The 23,979-nt window shown below is 41.4% G+C and overlaps 1 long non-coding RNA gene across 1 annotated transcript in view; it reads left to right on the forward strand.

Moving 5' to 3' along the window:
• Positions 1-23,979, forward strand: part of LOC117452873 (uncharacterized) — a 36,624-nt gene that overhangs the window by 8,637 nt on the left and 4,008 nt on the right. Inside the window, exon 2 of the long non-coding RNA XR_004552802.2 lies at positions 6,733-6,792. This is a non-coding gene — a long non-coding RNA (uncharacterized lncRNA). The remainder of the gene's footprint in view (positions 1-6,732; positions 6,793-23,979) is intronic.

Genomic DNA, 23,979 nt, shown 5'->3' on the forward strand with positions numbered 1-23,979 from the left:
GTGCAATAGATGCCGTGTGTAAATCGAAGAGATAATACATTTTACAGCATATAGACCGAATGTTAGGAAATGCATGTGTCTGTAATAAGAAGATGAATCCACGAGGATGCCAGCTACAATCCTGTGGAAGCCATCAGGGAAGCAGCATGACGAGACCCAAGGCAGGACCGCAGAGACAGGTTCAGCCACGACCCGAAGTCCACGACGTAATCCAGAACTCAGGATAGAGGATCCAAGACACAGGACTACAGCAAGAGGATCAGCCTCGACTCCGGATCCCGGCGTAGATATAGATACAAAACAAGAAAAAAGATGTGGCTGGGTTAATCGGAACAAGAGAATACACAGACAGAGAGGGAAAAGGTCATTGGATAAAAGTTATTCTTGATAACCCTCTAGAAAGATCTCATGAACTTCCCCACTCAATCTATCAAGACCCGAGCAGTTCTATTAGATATAGGATAAGAAACAGAGATAGGGAGCACAACAACAACTGTCAGGTAAACTTATATCCACTGGTTTGTTGATTTAGTCAAAGTTTCTCTAATTGAAGCCATAATGTGGTTGTTCAATGAGTTGTGCGAATCTGAGGTTATGGTTTCCATATAAGGCAAAACAGATTCTGAGAATATAAGGGCCTTTTACACACATACTGACACACACCCTCAAAAGGTGTCATCGCCTTCATTAATGGTGTCAATGGCGATTAAAAGGGATCTGATCGACCTACTCCATAACAGAGCAGTCAGCCATAACTTGCCAATAATCCACAGAGGAATGTCATGGTTGGACCCTTTTTAATGACATCATGCATGGCCACTTGAGCGTCTTGTTGGAAGCAGCGGGCAAGCTGTGCTCTGCCACGCTGTACGGCCCTCCCCATCAGCTAACTGCATGGATATGCACGGCCAACATGCTGTATCTATTCCATACATTGCATTATGTGATCGTCTTTGAAAGTGTTGCGTTGTACGTATGGGCTTGTTATCTGGAATTAGCAGATTATTCAGCTCTTGTGGTATTAAAACGTTGGCTTTGGTAGTTGACAGTTGGTAGTTTAGAGTTTTACCACTAAGTACAATTTCAGCTGAGAATACAAAATTCCAGAAAATGTATGTACAATATAACACTACATGACTGAGATACATTCTTCTGACATTGTGATTGTGTTTCCACAGTTGCAAACAAAGTGAAGCAAAAATGATGTTGTCCCTAAAATGAAACTACTAACATCTTATTGGCCAAACTATTGTTTTATCAAAATCAAATCTCCATCAGTATGCTTGCGAATCTGCCACAGCACTACAGCCTACATTCCCCCTTTATTTAAGTGCTGACCATAGAACCAATCACTGCACAATGTCTAAATCAAGAGGCAAGGAAAACAGTCTTGAGTATAAAAATATCACTGTGATTATGTTGTTTTCTAAAATGTCTTTAATTGTGTACTGTGTTGGCTGATAATGGCATCCACAGTGCCTCAACATTTAAAATGACTAGGCCTTGTTGCTTAAACCATACAACTGGTCATATGATCATACTTACATTCAACCTACATATGCTCTTTTTATTTGAATACAAAACTGTGAAAGTTGTAAGAGGAGGAAGCATAATATGCTATGCCACATTGTTCTCTTTGTACCTGCATTTCCAACCATAATAATGCTTCAGCTCTGGAGCAGCATTGTTAGATGTTAATACTGTAGCAGCAGAAGTGCACAATAAGGCTGTGTGCATAAATGCTATTTTTACACTCCAGGTCTAAAGCTGGCTGTCAGCCTGTCTTCCAAGATATTTGTGCTCCGCTGGCTCTTGATTATGCAAATACTATGCACTATAAATAAATTAGTATAATTGCATCTGAAATATGCTTTGAATCTTTCTCGAAGATGAAAGGGTGTAAATAATATATTTCGTGTCACTGCATTATTCATACTCTATTAATTACAAACATCGGGGGCCTCTCACCATGCTATATGCTATTCTCTTATTTTAAGTCATCGACATCTTATTTTTGTATGTATAGTACACCGTATACGGCGACGATCTCACAGTATCAAGTCATTTGTTTCTAAATTATGAGGCTAATTGTCTAACTGTATTTACCCTCAACATCCCATTAGTCAACGCTATTAGCGTTATGCCGTTTCCAAACCTTAATTATCTTTTATTATTGAATTGGTCATTCAAGTTTGAACAAGCTCTGACTATATAAAAAAACAACATACCTGTATTCATTGTCTGAACACCCTGAATTTTTATTTGTATGATGTTATGCATAAGCAGGTCTATATTATCATTTCATAGAAGAGGAGTGGCTTCGGAAAACATTAAATAAGCATAAATACTGTAGTGGTGCCGCCACTACAATTAAAATATGGCCGTCTTTGCGCTCTTTGTAGAGCATATGATATTGAGGCCTAGATGCAATTTGAATACGGGGAACCATTTGAAAAATATATGCTGTTCGGCAATTAAATTATATGGGCACTCGGACGAGCCTGTTCCACTGCATATAGAATAGTGAGCAGTAGTTGCTACGCTCGCATTAGCATCTGGCCCTTTTATGTAAATTTGATGAGAAAGGACTCATGCATATATGCCAGGGCTGGAGTGTACTCGCCTAATATCCTTATTAGAGAGGGATGAATTAAATATTTATCAGTGGGGCTAAGGGTTAGGAAGGGGGGCCTGTCCTGTGTTGTCGTGAGGACCCGAGGTGGAAGAAGGGGGAAAGGGAGGAGGAGGTTGGCTTTCTCTGAGTGTCTCTCTCTGCCTCAAGGTGCCACCATCTTAAGGCGTTTGGCAGTAGTGAGAGTGTGAGGAGGGTAGACCTAAAATGTCCGCTGGCATAGACACGTGCACGCATACACATTAACGCATACAATTTCTGTGTGGTATGAATCACGGGGCACTGAAAGTGGATTATTCATTTACTGTCATCGGCCTCTCTGCATGCTGAACGTTTCATTTGCATGTATTAATTTCCTCGATAACTGTCACCTACAAGATCGGACTGTGTTTAGCTTTCGGTTGCACGCCGTTTATTGGGTAAAAGCGCTAATACTTGCACCATCATCAAAACCAAACCAGTGTTTGGTAATATTTAATCATTTCAATTTATTTGGAGCCCAATAATCAATTTGCTAATTGGATTTGATTGAGTTGAGTTTAACTAAACATTGTTATGCGACACAAAAATCATTTATATTTGAAACCATTTAATCTAAGATGCATTTATGTGGTAATTTAAAGTGATATAATGTCCATTAAATATATTGATTGCCGTCATCTTGAACGAGTGCCTGCCATCTTAAACACATCATAGAAATAAAAGTCAGTGTATTGTATTTATGACGAATGTATCAGTGTACTAACTTCAACCTCAAGGATAAAGGTGCAAGATTTTACTTTTTGGGAACAGTTACTGATAAAACATTGCTCTTTTTGTGAGAGTATTTCTCGAAAATGTAACGCCAAAAATGACAGTAGAATTGCTTCAGAGCAGAGAAAAGAAGTCGGTGACAATATTGCCAATTTATGTAAATCAGCGCTATACTGTTCCCCTATCATTTTCTGTCTCCTTCTCTCTTACTCACTATCACTGTCACATACACACACTGTAGCTGACCTCTCCTATCTGTTAATTATCATACATTTGCTTAGTGAGGCGGCATACACACACACACACACACACACACACACACACACACACACACACACACACACACACACACACACACACACACACACACACACACACACACACACACACAGCGCACACACACACACACACACACACACACACACACACACACACACACACACACACACACACACACACACACACACACACACACACACACACACAGCACACACACACACACACACACACACACACACACACACACACACACACAGCGCACACACACACAGCGCACACACACACATTGTTCAGTGAGATACAGACACAGCATTAGCATTCTCTTTCATCCTGAAGTGCTCCTGAGGCATAGCATGAGGAAGAATGTGCAGGAAATTATTCAAGATGAATTATACCACACATCATCCTTATTTTTTGGGGCACACACACACACACACACACACACACACACACACACACACACACACACACACACACACACACACACACACACACACACACACACACACACACACACACACACACACAAACACAAACACACACAGCTCAACAGAAAGTGTGTTATCGGAGGTGTTACGGTTACAGCTTGGTTAAATTGGTTGACACAGTTTATATTGATAAATGTATATTGTGTGTATAATGTATAGTGTGTGAATTCATCTGGAAGTTTTCATGTTAATATACTATATGTGTGTACGAGGATAATATATGAGGTGTGTGCACTTGTCATAGTCAGCCTGATGTCCTTTTTTACGCAACATAAGATATAGAATATCAGCTGTTTCTTCTGATGAGTGGTACGCCCCGGCGTGCTGCCAAAGAAGTGGGAATAATTAAGCGGCTGCATGTTTGAGCCTGGCGTTGGCTAATGGATTGTTACCGGGAGGAAATGAGACAGGCATCATGGGGGAGCCGGTGGCAAAGCAAGACCTCGAATTTGGATAATGAAACACTGAAAGCCACCGGGGTGGAGAGTAGGAACACCTCTCGTAAAGGAAATGTTTTTGTTTTATGAATACTTCTTTTTGTCATATAGGTAGGTGCAATTGGCGAGGAGTCACAGTGTGAGAAAGGCACAGTTGGTTCTGCATCACTTAAGTCAAGATGTAGTTTTTCCTATTTTCAATTACTTACACTGTGTTTCAAATCAGTGCAGCTCACTTAAACATCATTTTTATTTGTACACTCTATAAAAAGAAGGGCTTGTGGGCCTACGGTCTTTATGTTCCTTTTCATGTTATCTCATTTTGCCTGTGTGTGATTGTGTATATAAATATGCAATTTGCATTAGAGCTAGCATCCTCTGCATCACCATACTGCTGCTTTAGAGAAAGCAGGTGGATGATTCTTGGCACCGTCGTCACCCACCCACCCCCAACCCATCCTACACACACACACGCACGCGCACGCACACACACACACACACACACACACACACACACACACACACACACACACACACACACACACACACACACACACACACACACACACATATATATATATATGTAGGCTAGAAACAGAGTAGTGTTGGAGAGAGGGGGAGCAGAGCGGAGGAGGGAGATACAGGAGCAGGAGGGAGATGGGATGAGACAAGCCACACAAGCCGCAAAGGGAACGGGGTGAAGGTGGAGGGGGATGCTGTATAGTTACCCTAAACCCTGCCGTAGGGCTAAAAAGACACACACACACACACACACACACACACACACACACACACACACACACACACACACACACACACACACACACACACACACACACACACACACATTCACTGGTTTGCAACACAACCGCAAAACGCACTCAGAACATTGTAGAACATTGCAATGGGGAGTATAAGAATACGCCCTGGGTGAAGATGTTGGTTGTTTATTATTATCACTGAATTAATAATTGAATTTAAAGATAATGGTTGTCAGAGGTTTATGTTTTTTTTATTATTTTATCGGGATCCTTGATTTTTATGTATATTCAGAGTTTGTATTTTATATAAAATATAAATAAAATTGAGAACACAATAATATAATAATATGAATCTTGTGTGGTTCTGTTATTGTGTATTGCCATGCAGCGCTGTCATGACATTGTGTGTGCCTGTGCAAGTGTTTGAATATGATGTGTGCGTGAGTGTGTGTGCGTGTGTGTGCACTTTGAAACAGAGCTCTAATAAAAGGTGGCATCTGTCAGTTTGATATTGACATGCCAGAAGAGCCTCACAATCACTGGGGAACATAACCCGAATGAAATCCAGAAAACAAAAACAACGTAGCGTCATAACCACCACATGGTAATGAAATGTACTTATCGAATATGTAATATCAAAGGTGCAACATTCTTGTCCAAATACAGTATTTTTAATATGAGACCAGTTATTAAATTGGTTCTCGTTCATCATTTAAAGATCCATCCAAATTCATCGGCATGTTGCTGTGTGAGGTCAATAATTTGGTTTAAAAACGAACCAAAGACTGATGAAATCTACCATGTTTACCTTTGACCTCAAACTAGGCTTGTCCTTTAGCCTTGACATTTGACCTTTTCACTCCAGTGAGAGGAAGCAGAGGTCAAGGGTGGTTTGGTTCAACAACATGCCTGCACTGAGTTAGCATTCACCAGCTGGATAGATTCACAATTTCTAAAATTATCAAAATGTTAATATGACAAAAGTACAACTTTAGAGCTCTAGGTTAACATTTACACAATTTCTGATATTAATAAAGTCTTAAAAGGTGTATACCTCCAATGACCTTCAAATTATCTGCAAACCAGAAGCTCACTTGCCATAAAGATATCAAGTTAACTTACTTCATAGGCAATGTTTAAAGGTTGAGAAGACGTTTGCACAAAGTTATTGCCAATTTGATTTCCTGCAAGTCAATTTAGCGATGGTAAATGCTACCCTGTTTCCTTACTCTACCATATAACTGCGTGTTTGCTTTCCCCTCTTTTATTTTTTTGTGGAAACACGTTAATTGTGATTTGCTCAAAAAGAGCAACTCAACATGTAAAGGTTAACTCTTGGTAAATGTATTCACTCTGCCTTGTTGTGTCTTTCTTTGCTGTAGTGATGGAGACATTGAGCTGTGGAGAACTGAAGGCAGCAGGAAGTAGAAGACCCCCATGAGGTGAGCTTTGGTTCATAAACAAAAATGCATAAATGTGTGTGTGTGTGTGTGTGTGTGTGTGTGTGTGTGTGTGTGTGTGTGTGTGTGTGTGTGTGTGTGTGTGTGTGTGTGTGTGTGTGTGTGTGTGTGTGTGTGTGTGTGTGTGTGTGTGTGTGTGTGTGTGTGTGTGTGTGTGTGTGTGTGTGTGTGTGTGTGTGTGTGTGTGTGTGTGTGTGTGTGTTGGGGAGGGGGGTCTTTTTGAGATTATTGCGACCACTTGTAATTAAAGGACACAATCAAATAATTGATAATCAGTCTTTACATTTCTGATTAAATGCCGAGCATCATAATCACCATTATATTTTAAATGTACAAATCACGCTGTTGTTGAAAAAAACACAGTGTTTAGGATTACTTACCAAATACATGAATTCGATTTTGTTCGGACACATTTTGATACAAGTATTACAAAACATGGTCAAAAATGTTTTTATTGGCAGAGCTTTATTTTTTCGAACTGTGCCTATCTTTGCTGATGTGTGAGTCTGTGTCCATGTGTGTCTGTTGGCCTGCAGCAAAGTTAGCTCATGTGTGTTGGATAAAGGCATGGATGTTAGTAATGGTCCAGAGGACACAGTAAACAGAATGGCAGTGGTTTGAAGGGAGCTCAGGCGATGTGCGCAATATCAAATCCCATGACCCACTCTTTGCCCTGTGGTCCATAACAAAGACAAAAGCCCAGGGGAAACAGAGGTTACTGTTCACTGTTCAACACAACACAACACACATACGCACCAACAGTAGCTATAACCAGGAAGTGATTTCAAACTGTTCCTGTGGCCATTGAAATCCATGCGGTAACAGTAATCAGTGCTCAGCCCTAGTACTGTTTGCATTGCGTGCAGGACATCTCGCTCCATCAATTAGATCCCCACCGCCTTTTTAACGTGTGATATTATATGTTATTGAAACGATAGAAACAATTTAATGAGCTGAGATGTGTTCATGACATGGACATATTTATCACATTAGTTGCAAACAGCAACCAATCGCCGTCTGTGCTGTCTTTATTTCAACTTTGACCACATTTTTCCGACAATTAAGTGACCTCTAAAGCGGCTTTGTTGGTTCAAAGTGTTAAGATAATAGGTGTACACACTGTGCACAACTAGCTGAAAGGTTTTACATCTGCTAGTGTCAGCTACAAAAATATAACAGCACTATACTATGCTTATAATAAGACAATATTTCGCCCATAAAATAATACCACACAGTGGCCTCTTTGGTAGGAAGAATCAGCCTATGTATATGATTATTATTACTTTTTGTTTTGTTTTGTTACTTCCCATTGTAAAGCGTCCTTGGGTTTCGTGAAAGGCGCTATATAAATTGAAATTATTATTATTATTATTATTATTAAACCAAATCAAAACACCCCATTGATTCTACAAGTTCTGTTTTGAGAGTTGAAAAGCTGATTTCTTAGTGATGCTAGAAAAAGAAAATAAAAGTGGCTAAAGAGAAGAGGCATGTCAGCACCCATGGGCCTCAGTATACTCATCCTAATTACTCCCAATACTGTCTCACACACATGTGGTGGACTGCTCAGAAGGGGCAATTAGAAAGACAGGGCAAGTCACTGGGTAGGAAAAGGTAGTGCTCACGTCTGTAGCTCCATCTATACCACAGAGAGATGGAGCCGTATATCAAATACTGCAGTACATTTCCCAAAGATTACCCTGTTGGCATGAAATTAATGGTTTTGCCACCATAACATTGATTTGAATAGAATATGTTATAGCTGACCATTGGTATCTTACTATATACATATTTTCATTCCAGCATAACTTCAGTGTGCAGAGTGTAGCCAGGATAATTTCGATAGGTGTTTAAAGGGCTAAAGTGAAACCCATTAGCCCTCTGTGAAAGAGAATGTTGTTACCTGAGACTTCAGAACTGTGTCATTGTATAAAGAGGTAGGTCAACAGCTTTTCAATTTTTCAACACTTGGCTGAATAGCATTAAAAGCTGACTTTTGACTTTAGTTTAATTGGGTTTCACTAGATAATTGAATAACTGAAGACCATCTGCTGAGAATCTTTGCAAACATTTTCTATACATACAAAACTATCATCTTACATATCCTTCCTTCTGCTAAAAGTCTAGCTAAAAGTGTGTCACGGTCATTAGACCCCTATATCTGACTTTGCATTATTTAGTTTGAGAGGTAGGCTTTTTTATGAGTAACCCCCCACCCTCAGCCATTACCTGTGTGCAGAATAAAGCAAGGTCATGGGGCTTGAAGCTGAAACAGGAACCCAGAGCACCTTTTATATTTTGCAGTATTTTGTGAGACAATATCAAGAAAGGCTAAGGACATGGACTTTTTACAATCCATGTATTTCTCTCTCTCTCTCTCTCTCTCTCTCTCTCTCTCTCTCTCTCTCTTATGTGTAGGTCATGATTGATATTATTTCAAGCTCAGACAATAAAAAAGCATATAGCATATAATGAATATTAAAAAAGATCCCCCATAAACAGACAGTATGTTTACTATACATTATAGTTTGTTTATATTGCACTGCCTCATTTCCTATTCTATACTCATAATCATTTATCAACCATGCATATTTGGAGTACAGCTGCTTACTATTATGGTGCCAGCGGGGGTAAGTATTTAAAATGTGGCGCCCGTATTCCTGGATATTATCCCTCCAGTCTAGTAGGCCGACTTCTGCATCATCAGTGCAAGCCCACAGCGATTAATGAAGTCGTCTGCATGTGTCTGCATGATTAAGGAGTGTTAAAGCGCCAGTGTGTGTGTGTGTGTGTGTGTGTGTGTGTGTGTGTGTGTGTGTGTGTGTGTGTGTGTGTGTGTGTGTGTGTGTGTGTGTGTGTGTGTGTGTGTGTGTGTGTGTGTGTGTGTGTGTGTGTGTGTGTGTGTGTGTGTGTGTGTGTGTGTGTGTGTGTGTGTGTGTTGTCTCGAATAATACACCAGAGAACAAAATACACCAGAATACAATGAGGCTTGCAGTAGGTACAGGTCCATTCACAGACATACAAATAAACAATTTTGCACAGTAAAGATAATATGGTAAATGCAAAGGTGGAATTATTCATGATGCCAGCAATTATAAATGATGACTAAAAGTTGGAGGCCACAGAAGGAGTACAGTATTTATGAAAATATTGTAAAATAGGTGAAAGGCTTTTTTTCTTTTCAATGATTTAGTTTCAATCTATAATTTTCCTTTTTCCTATTTGTCAAGTAATTCCATATGTCATGCTTGGATGCAACCTCTACCCCGTGCTATATATTGCAGATGCTCACGCCTCTTAGCGATAGCACACTATGTCATTTCCATGGTTGTTCAAAGATTCCACAAAACTAGGACATAGTCATTTTTCTTTTCCTCATTCTGATGCACCACATTATTATTGGTGTAGCATGGGATGAGTCTGGTATTTGCAGACATTTCTTCTTATCAATTTAAATTTAAACCAGATTAAAATACAGGTTTTTTTAAATGCAAGAATTTTTCATAGGGCTGTGTAAGAGCGATGCGTAGGGATGGTTTCTTCTGCATCATGATACAGTCAGAACAAAGGGTATGCACATTGTAAAATCATGCAAATTAATGCAAATCGCTGGCAGCAAGGAATAGCGAGGTGGCAGGAGGGGAGTTTGTATAAGCAGAGGGATGCCAAGGACTTTGTATACACTTGCCGGACAATCTAAGTTGTGGCAGACAACTACAAATATATGTGTTTGAATCTGATTCTAATTTTTGTGTGTTCTGCAAAACAACACTACTTAATTTCCTCTGCATACAAGTACTGAATACATCCCAGTACGACTCCTAAGGCCTAAACGATATGTACCTTTTTGTTTACTTTTTGCATTATTCCTTATTTCATAATGCAACAATATGCTGAAGAGGCTGTCGTAAAACAAAATGGATGCAAATGTGATACAATATCTGCTAATAGCATTGCAGTAATTGTGTCTGTGTGTGGGGGGAATATGTATACCGTAGTGTCTCAGAAAAATGTAGAGCAGACATTAACACCAGCGCTAATGAAAGTCCTCCTCAACCTCCCAGTAAATATGTATCAAACGTGACATTTCCTCGAGTGCGTTCAGTAACTGGGGGGATTTAGGTAATGATGAACTGGGTCTGTCTCCACAGTAAGAACAAGATTCTCCACTTATTTCCCTGGATATTTGATTTGGTTCTTACCATAAATATTTAAAACACTAGTAGTGTTATCTATATACTGTGCCAAGACAATATTACAGATGCATGAGCATAGAAAGTGCAAAAACATTAATTTGAGTATTTACAACTTTCAAGTCCAGTTGCTTCCATCCTAAATTATATATCATTTTTACATTAATACATTATACAACACAGCAGTGTGTGTGTGGTATAGAATTGCGTGTGTATTTAATCGCAAATAAATTAAACATTTTAAATCCTAATTTGTAGATAAATGCAAGAAATATGCCAAAAAATCATAGTTTAGAAATATTGTAATCTTTCATAGCAAGTATTTTGGTACCATTGGATTATTCACTATAGCAATCACCTAAAATCAATGCTAATATGAAAATCAGCAGTCCATTGGTTTCAACTTGCGTACAATTTTAAATAATTACGCCCTTCTTTCAGACACACACACACACACACACACACACACACAGGCACACACACACACACACACACACACACACACACACACACACACACACACACACACACACACACACACACACACACACACACACACACACACACACACACACACACACACACACACACACACACACACGGACACACACACGGGCACACACACACACACACACGGACACGCAGACACAATATGGTTGAGGAGTAAAAGGGGGGAGGGCAGATACAGACATTCACAATTGTGCATAATGATGTTAACATTGCTGCATGTCTAATGCAGGGGATATTGAGACAGGCACTGGCTGGTCGGGGTTCTGCTGTGTTGTATGTGTTTACAGGTATAAACTCTAGCAGTGCATAATGATGTATTAATTGTGGCCTGTTCTCGCTTGTGGTGTTTGGGCCCCTTGCCGAGGTTACTACGCGGCCTTTGATGCCGTCGTTAATCTTATCAAACATATGCAAGATCACACTGCATTTTATATTCTAGTCTGCTTGCGTGAAATCAGACTGTTACGGAGTCACTACTGCTGTTATTGCTTTGTGCAAAATATCCACCAGTGGACATTTGTTTATTTTTTGTATTCTCAAATGATGGTTAATCTTGGAGGGATCAAGCCAGATATACAAAGCTGTTTGAATTTAACTACTCAGCAAAGAGATAGGTGAATCAGAGGAAGGGTCTAATGAGATAAATGTGGAAAGAATTGCGTGGAAACAACAATTTGAAACATCCTAATCCTAACTTAATGAATATTTATATTCATAAGGAATAGCTTGAAAGGTGGGACTTGGTTTCACACACACCACCAGTAATTTATTTTTAATATCCTCCCAAATTGAATGACAGAGAGTCAGAGGGAGGGGAAGTGGATATGAAAATGGATCGCCGGCATCATAAAAGATGGAAACAAAGAGGGACAGACAGCATACACAGGGAAGGACAGGCAAAAGATGAAGCAAATTTTTTCGTGGGCACCAAGTGGCGTCTGCATTGCAGATCGCTAAAATCCCCTTTGAATGCGTCCCTGGGCTTAAGGGGGGATGGGGTGGGGAAGGGTGAACAAGGGATGGGTTTATGCTATCTCTGCTTTAGTACACTTTGTTTTTTTCCCTCCCCCCACCGAAATATATTTTTTCTGTCTGCATCAAATGTCAAGTTAATTTCCTGGGTGCTATGAGGGATGTGTCCTCCCCTTCGGTATGTGTGGCAGGGCGGTGGATTGTGGCAGGGTGCTGTGTGTGCCGGTGTGTGTGTGTGTGTGCTCCTGTATGTGTGTCTGTATGGGTGAAATGGGAAAGGGAAAGGGGCATGGCAAGGCAAAGAGAGAGACGAGATGTGGCGAGGGGGGTTCAGTACAGTATCTATAAATTGGCCCTCTCTGAAGAGCCAGAGAGGTGTGTTGAAAATGTGCATGAATTTGTGTGTGTGAGTGAGTGAGTGTGTGTCTGGTTGTTAAGAATATGATCCAATTATTAATGGATGCTTTTGTCAGTGTGCCTAAGCCCATGTGCCTGTCCATTTGTGCATTCACATGTTCAGTTCTTTTGTTGGTTCTTCCAAATTGAATATTAACGCAGGAAAAAATGAAAGAGAAAAAAAACATACCGCATTACGGATGCTTATTGCTTAGTAATTCAATGTTGTGTAAAAAAAAAAGGATAGATTTCTATGTATTTCTTAACCACATAGTACGGTGTGGAGGGAAATTAGCTTGGACTCGCTCATCAGCTCTCCTGCATTTCCTGGTCGCTAACAACAATGTGTAAAGCTCATTACCGACTGATAGCTAGTAGCATATTATGTTAAACATCCATGCGTATCATCCCTTTTTTATCCTCGTTGCTTGGCAATAGGAGTCTGTGTATCATGCCTTCTAATGCTAGGCCCTATTTTATTTCATTTTTCATTTCTTTCAGGTTTCCTCCATCGTCATTGAGTTATCGTGTCCCTCTCATATTCTCATGTCTATGCTTTTAGATGAAGCACAACTTTTATATTTTCCTTTTACTAGTAAACACAAATGTACCATCTGTCTCTCCGTTGTTGTGTTACTTGTGCTTTTAAAAAAAATGGACTGTGATCTAGAGTTTTTTATTTTCCAATCTTACAGATTTATTTCAGTGCCAAATGCACATTCCTTTTTCCAGTTTCTTTACGGCATGTTTCCAACTGGGCTTTTCTTTACATGCGCGAGTATGTGTGTGTACCTGTGTGTGTTTGTTTATCTGAATTACTTTGTGCATTTTTGCAGGCAGCTGTAAAGTGTATGAAGGGAAACTGCATGTTTTGTATTGCAAAGTGTAAAATGCCTTATTGCAGAGAAAGTGATGTTGCCTTTGTCAGTCGTGCTTATGCTGATGTATGCTCCTGCTCCACAAATGTCACATCCCATAACCCAGAAAGATTACACCAGTCCCACCTAATTACGCATATTCATGATGCTGTTTTGCATAGTGCTGGTAGCATACTTCTGTTACAAGCCACAGAGCTGAGGGATGTGGTTGAGTGAAAAGGCTTTCAATCCACTGATTCAGTGCTTCTCCGCCACAAGCATAAACTTGATAACACTACCTCCATGCCAATTCTTTTTATGATCTTACACCATTATGGGAAAAGAGTTGTCTCTTATTTTTTGCAGTCAGTCATATTGCCGATGCCTGAAGCATGTTCAAACCAACTGGGAATTTATAATAAAGAAATTAGCTTTGTCCTAGATTATGAAGGTCATTTGAAATAGATCAGATTCAAACTAATGGCTTTGAAATATTTTGCCATTTATCCACCATTTCAGCTATGTTACTCTTTTCTCTGTGTGTTTATTGGATGGATGGATCATTGATAATGAACAATACCTAAATCAAGGTGCGAGAATGCTAACAAGTGAAAGCATGGACACTCATATACTGAGTAAGAAATACAAATAAAGTTTGGACTTCAAAAGACAAGGGAGGAAGTGTTGGAGAAAGAGATGGAGGGAGAGTGAGGTGACAGAGGAGAGTGGATGAGTCTTGCTGGCTGGCTCAGTGGCTTATTGTACTCGCGGAACTGACTTAATCAGTCTTGGCCCAGCTGTAATGAAGGAGAGGGTCCAGGCTGTGCCCCTGCTTGGGTAAACAGCGATTGTTTCAGTCCAGGGTTCCCAAACACGGGCAACAATGGTACTATTGTCCCGCCAGCTCTTATTAAGAGGCGTATCAGAGATGGGGAGGGAGATGTGGAGGGAGGTAGGTGTAAAAGGGGCAAGAGGGGAGAAGGGGGGTACAAATAAAATGTGTGGGGGGAGAGCAGAAGCGTGTGGGAACCTGACAGGAATAGAGGATGGGTTGGGAGGGGGACGTGGAGGAAAAAGAGAGGAATGGAGGCAGATGGAGAGAGGTGCTTCTCTGATCTTGATTTTTTTCCCCTCTTCGTTTCCTACCATCTTCCTCTTGTTTCCATACTCTTCTACCTCCTCAGCCATCAACTCTCATCCTTGACTTTTCCTCTCATCCTCTCATCCATACATCCTTCCTGCACCATCCTTCCAGCCACCTACTCTATTCCTTACATCTGTCCTTTGTTCCCCTTCGTTTTTTGCATTTGGGGTAGCAAGGGATGCTTTGTCTGTCATACCACCTTTACATCACCTTTTCCATCCGGCAATGGAGTGTGAGAGAAAGATGGACCGAGAGAAGAGGAGCGAGAAAAAAAAAGGGGATTGGGGGGGTGGGGGGGTGGGGGTGGGGGGGTGGGTGTGGGGGGGTGGGGGGGTGGGGGGGGGGGGGTGAGAGGAGCATGGGAGAGAAAAGGGGCAGGAGCGAGACAAAAAGAAAGATCACGCTGCTTCCTGGCTTAATGAACATGGGCAAAGGATGATCACAATAGAATACATTATGCCCTTGTTAGTAGAGGCAATCAATTAGCACAGAGCAGACCACTGGCACACCATCTTTCCCGCTTGGGCACTGGCTCATTCACGGCCCAAACGAGTGGCCTAAGGAACCCCTTTGCCTCGCCGTTTTTCCCACCCTCAATGCCCAGCAGCCACAAAAGATTTTATTTCATTCCTCAATGTGAAAGGGGACAGCGTTGCATTTGCATTTCCGGCCCATTCACGCCACATTAGTTGAAATATTGGTCAGGTTCCACTACAGTCAAAGGTCCTGGCTCATTGTTAAATACGTGTGTTCATGTGTATGTACATTAAATGGCATATTCACTCAAATAAATTCCCACAGCCTTTTTAAACCCAGCTATACCAACAAAAGCGCTGTGATGCTGATTGGTCTTCCTCAATGGAAAACTGTCCTCTGACAACACAGTGTAGCCCCTATAGCTTGGCTCCACACGATGGGAATCAGACATGACAATGTCTCTGTGACTGACACTGACAATTGCATACCAAATTGTCACTCAGGTCACATCAGCAATTCATACAGCGGTTGGGTGAAATTCCTTCATCCTTTTGCCACCATGTTTTCTGCTTCTTTTTTGTGCCTGAGGAATAGCTCCAGATAATGGCAGCAATCTATATTGTGAAAGAGGCAAGGAATAGTTCTGCCTTAACACAGGCACAAATCACCACTGTCTGGCAGGGGATCTGAAAAATGTCGATGATAAGTAGAACACACTGCTTTCACTCGGGAACTTTGCTGTGATTCCTGGCAGAGGTTGGAAATGGTGGAAACAAAAAGGAAATGAAGTAAAAGGGGAATAGAGGAACAATTGTATTAAGAGTCAGATGTAGGACTGTTTTTTTTACTGAAGACACATCTCTTAGGAGAACATGGCCTCGAGATGTGCTTCAGGGAAGCTGCTGTTGTTGTGTTTTAACACAAATGTACACTCTATGGCCATCTGAATAAAAAAAGTTTGTGTGTGTTTAAGTTTATAAGTATTATCAATCACATTTCCCTTTATGGTATGGATCATATTACTAAGTTAAGAAATTATTACCATCATTTTGGTATGAGTGAATGAGTACAAAGGTGTTTGTATTTCCAATTTGTAACATAACCCCCACTACACTGCAGTTTCTATGCAAAAACGAGCATACAAGGCTCCTGCCTACAGTCCACTTGCTGTCTATAAGAGCTTCTTCACTAATGCATAGATGAATGGAAAATGCATCAAAATATACATATTTTCAGTTGTTACCAAAGGAACCGTAAATTGGATGTTATCTTTTTTAACGTTGAGTGCCTGGGTAAAATGTTTTTGTGATCTTCAAAGTACTTTAGAATGGCGCAGGGTTGTGTTTTGACCTTTAAAAGAGAGAAGAAACTTTCCAGTCTCCTTTGTGTATACTGTATGCAGCCTGCTTGTTTGTACTTGTTGGAATATTCAGTTGCTAGTGCAAAATGTTGAAATATATTCATTGTTTCCAGGCTGCAGAGGGCATAGTGTTCTCTCTTCACTTTGAAATGTTCAACATCTAATGCATAGGGAGCAGGAATGGTAACATGTGGCGTGCAAGGGAAGGATGCACACAGTGAGTGTTTAATAAGTTAACTTAAAACACTATATAATCCACTACTGTTTAAATAAGTTAAGAAAAATGTCTTCATAGTTTTGCATGGACAACTTCTAATAATTAAGAAAAAACACAAAACATAGATAAAACGAAACAGCTATTCTTTCTACTTTCATACATCATTCAGTCTTTTTTAAATTAATTATTCTAGGTTCCACGTCAGACAAATCATTGAAACGTGGTCTCAAATGTGTCCTTCACAAGCTTTTCTATTTACCTTATTTACTCTAGCTTGCTTTTTTTGCAGTAAGACATCTTGCTCTCCTCTTTATCTATTTCTTGATTGTCTCCTGTGCCCTCACCGCTGGGGGTCCATGTACAGGTAGTCATGCTGCTGACATTTGTGTCCAAGCCCGGTGACATGGCCTTTACGACCCCTTGCTGGGTATTCCTTCCCTTTACTTACCCCCTACCGCCATTCTTAACCCACCAAGTCCTCTTCATCTGTGTACACACGTATGTGTGTCTCTTGGTCTGCTTTGGGACCATCCTGTGTGTTTAAGCCATGTCCTGATCAGACTCTTTCGTACTGCCTTTAGCTTCTGTGCACAGTAGGGGACATGGTATGGTGCAAGCCTCTTTCTCTGCTGGATGCAGGGTGAGCAAATACAGTCACTGCATGCTGGGAGGTAGTGTGGCACACGTGAAAAAGGATACTCAATCTGATGTGATAAGATAGTAGAAACATATGAGCTCTATCCTAATAAGGACAATAACCTGATAATATGTCTTCGAATGTCTCACAAGATGTCAAAAATGTTCACTTCAGTAGAGCAATACTTACTTTTTCATAAATGTAATGGCCATATAATCTCATTTTCATTATTCACTATAGATTATCTGGAAATATTCTGACCCTGACTGTGATACAGAATTTTGGAAGAGTTATAAGGTGCACACACAAAGTGCAGAGCCTCATTGTTCTTCTTCTCAAACGCACACACACAAACACACAGACGTGCTCACCGTCCCTGCAGCCATGGGGATGGAGAACGCTGAGGTTCAAGGTCATTTCAAGTATTCAGCAGCCTGGGGCTCTCCATTGTCAGTGCATCACATAATGTTGCACACACACACATGAACTCAGATGCAAGCATTGTTGGTAGGCGTATATTCTACACACCGCATCTCACTAACACTCGCATCCGAGACAGAAAAGTGTCTGTCAGGGGAGAACATGACACCTCGAAAGTCCGCTCACGTGCACTAATGGTCACAGGTGTGAATCTTCAATGGAGACACAATTATCCTGTTTTGTTTTTAGGTCGAGATACAAAAGAATGAAAGGTATGACAATTGGACAATTTCTGTTTTCTTTCATCATTTATCTATTCTGCTGTGATTGCTTATTCTTCATGCTCTACAGTCTACAGATGGTGCAGTATGCATGGCACTTACCATTATTTGGCCGACTGATTATTTATATTCGGTTTCTATTAGGTAAAGGAGTGAGAATTTGTGGAAATAGTGGAGTTTTTAAATACAGAGTGGAGGTGAGAGAGAGAGAGAGAGAGAGAGAGAGAGAGAGAGAGAGAGAGAGAGAGAGAGAGAGAGAGAGAGAGAGCGAGCGAGCAGCAGTGGGTGTGATTAGCTCCTTTGTTGGAGGTCTGTTGAGCTTCATTGGCTCCAGAGAATAGGTTCCTAATGAACCCAGTCAAGCTTGGACCAAACTTTGTGCTGAAGACAAACTAAGTTATGGTGGTCTGGCAGAGCGCTGAGGGCGAGCCAACTGATATACAACGCTTGGACATATGGTCCCCCCCCATCAGGGCCTCTCCCAGCCACTTTCTCAAGTCCTGGTTTCTGTGTGTGTGCTTTTGTCTGTGTTTGTCTCAGAGGCACACAAGAAGAATATTTATAATGTGATTTTTTTATACATTTTTGATAAGTCAATAGAACAGAGAACTGGAAAAGAAAAACAGAGAGCAAAGAGGGAGGGGGGGGTGCTGCTTGATGCTTACTGAAAGCGACAAAAGAGAGAGGGCTGCAGGCTTTGTCTTTCCAGCTGACCCCAATACTGAATCCTTTCTGACACATCCTACAAGACATGAGTAACTGAGTAAATCAGGCCAACCTGGCTGTGATGCAGCAGTGAATGCACCACAACAGATGCAATATGGAAGTGAACCACATGGTAGCTCAACATATGAAAAAAAGAACACCTTTTACTGTACGGTTTTAAAATGGCATGTTGCAAAAGTGTTCTTTATTTGTAGAGAAGTGGAAGATTAGATAGCATATGTAAAGTATGTAAAGAGGAGGCGCATGTGAGCTTTGAGGGTAATTGTTTGGGTCAGGGTGGGAGCGTGGGGACGGATGGCTTCCGTGTACCACCAACAAGGCTCTCGGTAACTGAGCCGGCGAGGGGGAGAATGGGTCCACTACAGGGCCACACAGCAGGCTTAAACAACACTTATTCTACTGGCCAAACTGTCAGCCAGAACAACTTCATTGTGCCCAAAATTGGAGTTGAAAGCAAGGCAGAGACTTGGAAAGGGAGGGGGGCGGTGGGAAGGTAGTGAGAAAGAAGGGGAAGAAGCATAGAGAGAGAGGGAGTGAAGAGAGAGGGGGTCTGTGGGAAACAGGGGGACTGAAAAAGGGGGAGTCCTAGAGAAAGTGCAGTCCTGGATGAATAGGGTCAGACGGTGTGAGTTCATTTCAGTGAGGAGAATTCCCACAGATCCTAACTGAGGAGCAGACGGCCACTAGCAAGGCAGTGGTTCCAATGGAAATGTATTAAAATGCATTCTGGGTAGATGGACTGAGATTTTTAATTCCTGTATCTATATTGCCACCACTATTTGTTCACACCATGAAAAACATAGCTCTTAGAGAATGAGGATATAGCTGGATTATGCTACATACAGAATGCTACTAATGTGCATCAATTGACTGCTTCTCTTAGGTTTATATTTATTTATTTGTTGTAGACCTAAGTAGAAATACAATATTATGCTGGTTCTCTTCTTGTACTCCAATTTTGTACAACCCCTCCCCCAACATATCATGGCAATATTTAATCATATATTTGAAAAAGTATCATCAGGGCTGTGTAATAAATAACTGTGCCACATACCCAGAGGCATTATTCACCTTCCTGCAGGATTTCCCTGCATCGGACCCCAGGAGGGAGCCCACAGGCTCTGATCTGTAGTATGAGAAAACCTCTTCAGACTGACACTAAAGCAGTCTAAAACACTGATTTACCCAACTGTTCTCCACTTTGTCTCTTCTCTTGCTATTTCAAATTCTCTCTGCCCTTGGTAACTACTGCAAAAGGGTGAAGAAGTTTACTTAGTCACACCGAGTCAAGGGAGATGAAGAAAGTCTCTGATTCTGTGTGTGTGTGGGCGAAGGTGTGTGTTTGTGTGTGTGCACTCTCGCATGTCAGTGTGGTTTGCACTTGCATTAGTGTGTATGTGTGCGGGTGCAAAATGCAGAAATGTACACACAGCCCTGTTTGATCCAGAGCTAGCCCTGCAGCTCCCAGATACTCAACAAAAGGCCTCCTATTGTATGAGCTGTGTGTTTCCCAGGAGAGCTCGGGCTCAGCGAGAGAAGGGCCCCAGATCGCTTTCTCCTCACATGGATGTTATTCGCTCCACGGTCCAGCAGAACACTGTCCAAAAGGACTGGCCTTAGCATCTTGACGTAATTGACACATAGTGTTGGGAAAGAGAGCCAGAGGGTGTGAGGAAGAAGGGGAAAAAAAGCGAGAGTCTTGACAGGTGACATATGAGACAGACAGACAAAGAGAAGGCCTGTCAATAAAGGTGTTCTCATAGGAAAAATAATATGTATTGTGTTCTCCACTATTTTATGTGCTCCTTGACTTTACAATAGTCAGTTTTATTGTCAACCTTGTTCATGAATGTAGATCCGCCCGGTGGGTGGGTAGAGATTTCGCCCTGATCTTGACAAGCTTCATCCCTGACTGCATACTAATTTCCCCAGAACTACTGAACCAATGTAAAACAAATACAAATTGCCTGGGCTGCTGTTCATAGCTTGAGAGGCAGGGTCTTTGGAGGTTAGCAGAAAGTAGCTATCTATTGTGCGTATGTGATTAATCAGATGTTCTGCTGTGGACAGAGGAGCTTAAAGGGACAGCTAGTCGGCTTTACGATATCTGTAGGAATCTGTCAATATTCTGAGCTAATGAAGGGAAGTGTAACAAAAAGATGAATTAATTCACCAGTCAATTAAAAGTCCATCAAATGTCCAACGCGATCAGGCAGACAACAACAACTGAAATACAGACAAAGACATGTCTGTATTTCACTTTACGGGCAATTCTCAGCTGCTCTCTCTTCACCAGCTGTCTTTATCTAAGAGTTTTGAACGCTATATCTATCAGAGTACTTCGCTTTCCCTAACGATATCTAAACGTTTCCTTGAGATTGGGAGTGCCTGCGGAGTTGACCATAGATCTTAGTAGAGCTTCAGAAGCAGACAGTTGAAGACAAACAGGGTAGGCTGATACCATCTAATCTGTTGAACACCATTATCGTCTGAGATATCTCTATACCCCCCTCCATACATGCATGCACCCACCCTCCAAACCAGACTTACTCTCTCTCCACCCTTTGAGGTAAAAAGCTTGTGTGTTGAGGCTGAGAGTGAATGTAAGCCATTGTTATGGAGTAACCGGACTCCACAGCAGGTTGTTTGATCCTGTTTGGACCTGAAAAGCCCTTTTTTCTTGAACTACCACATCAGCTGAGAGGTTCAGACAACAGACTCTATTTGTAGAGTCCTCCGTCTGTCTGCTTCTCTTTCCTTTCTTTCTACTTTCCATTCTCACTTCATCGGTCTTAATCTGTCATCCACATTCAAATTTTTAGTCCAAAGCTTTAATTACCATATAGAGGAGCATGCACTCATTCACAAACTGTACTTAGACACAAACGTATGCTTTTAGGCACACTCTGTCGCTCTCAATTACTCCTTCTTTCTCTCTACCTTTTTTTCCCCTTCTTGTACCTTTTTCTCTGTACAGACACTGGGATTATATTCCTCACTTACACCTCTGTTATGGAAACAGCAGAAGAAAATGTTACTGGGAAGTGTTTGAATGACAAAAGCTGGAAATTGTTTTGTTTGCTCACAATACTAGTGATACCTCCACGCTCTTGTTGTGTTCCTGTTTACCCGACATCATCTCATTATTTAAATGACAACATAGAATCAGGCTGCCGTATTGTCGAATGTGTTGGGCGCCTACTTGCAGTTCCACGCCTTTGTTACTGTTTTGGCATTGTGTTCTGAATTTATGATCTGTTTGGCGTTCAGTGTGGACAATGTGCATGCAAATATCTGAGTTCCCATTCTGCCAGCTGTCGTTGTACATCAGCTTTCTTTCCTTAGAGGTATAGATGTAAAGTTGGAGGGGGGGGTGGAATGGCCCTGTAGGTTTTTGTAGGGAGATTTGTGCGGGCACACATACACACACACACACACACCTCTCACACACACACACACACACACACACACACACACACACACACACACACACACACACACACACACACACACACACACACACACACACACACACACACACACACACACACACACACACACACACACACACACACACACACCCATCTGTGCCCCCAACCCATTTCAGATGTGAGAAACTGTCCCGTCATTTGCATAAGACAAATTTACACTTCAACTTAGCCTTCCAAAGAGGATTCTTTTTTTCAGCAGATGTGCAGCCATTGCCATATTGGAGAATATAAAAAGGGAGGTAAAAAACGAGCATGGATAGGGGGACACACGTCATAAAAGATTAACCCTTTAATTTGCTCATCTCAGAGTAAAGGATTTATTGCAAACATAACTTGATATGCAGTAAAACAGACTTTTGTAGAGAATATAAAGTGTTTTCTTCTCGCCTCAATCAAGAGTTCCTATGACTGCCAGTTAGGGCACAATGTATTTTTTTTCCTGACTGATTTTTTGAAGCATGAGGTGCACTGACTGTGTTATGTGCACGTTTACACATCTATACTCACCTCAGTGGCATTGGGCGTAGGGCAAGAGAGTGAGTGCTATTAAGTAGAGTGTGCATGTGAAAGTGTGCGGATCGAGGATTTGCTCACATCAAAGCATTAAAGCAAGTGCAATGATGAATTATTGATAATGGCTAATGAAAAGGATCAGTTCAGGATGAACTACAAGCTTAGCCCTGAGGGTTAACACACATTCACACAAGCACCATTCAAACACCTATTTGAGGTTTTAACATGAAAACTGGTGCAAGCGTACTAGGTATTCTCTGTCTATATCTCATTGTTTGCTCCATGTTCTATTTTATCCACTCCAGTTAAGAGCAATGGAGGCCCAACACTGGGACAAGATAAAAGCACTGTGCTTCCTGGCCTACCAGCTGACAAGCAGGAAGCCTTTATGAGGCTGAGCTTTTTTTGGGGGAGAATAAGGGAGAAGGCTTCAGTTTTGGGGGAAGGGGATAGAGAATGGGGGTTGACGGTTTGAGGGCTGAGGGGGGGAAAGCCTCGGCGCCAGCCCCTCTGAAGCGCTCAGCATCCCCCCACTTATGGGATGGCGGATGCGTCTGGGGGTAGCCATGACAACACTGCTGCATGCCAGGGACATACCACGGCAACAGGGACAAGTAGAGTTGGTGTTGATGTGTGTGTGTGTGAGTGTGTGTGTAAAGATCCATTAAGGCCCACATATCTCATTGACATTAATATTCACTCGGTCAGACAGGAACGCCACTGCTGCCTCAATCAGTTTGCTGTTAGTCAGGCACAAATCACAGACACCTTTAGTATAGACTTGGAGGCTTAACATGAAAATATCCACAGTCTACATGCCCTCTTGTAAGTGAATGTAAGCTAGTTTCTGTAGTTTGACACAGTTGTCAAGGAAAGCACCTACTTGCTAATGTTTGGACATGGCACAGTTTTATACTTGTAGTATATAGTTTATACTCTCACAGACACAGAGAGGTGCTCACATTCACTCAGGTC

This window comes from Pseudochaenichthys georgianus, chromosome 9 (assembly GCF_902827115.2).
Source record: "Pseudochaenichthys georgianus chromosome 9, fPseGeo1.2, whole genome shotgun sequence".
In the NCBI taxonomy this organism is placed as follows: Eukaryota; Metazoa; Chordata; class Actinopteri; order Perciformes; family Channichthyidae; genus Pseudochaenichthys; species Pseudochaenichthys georgianus.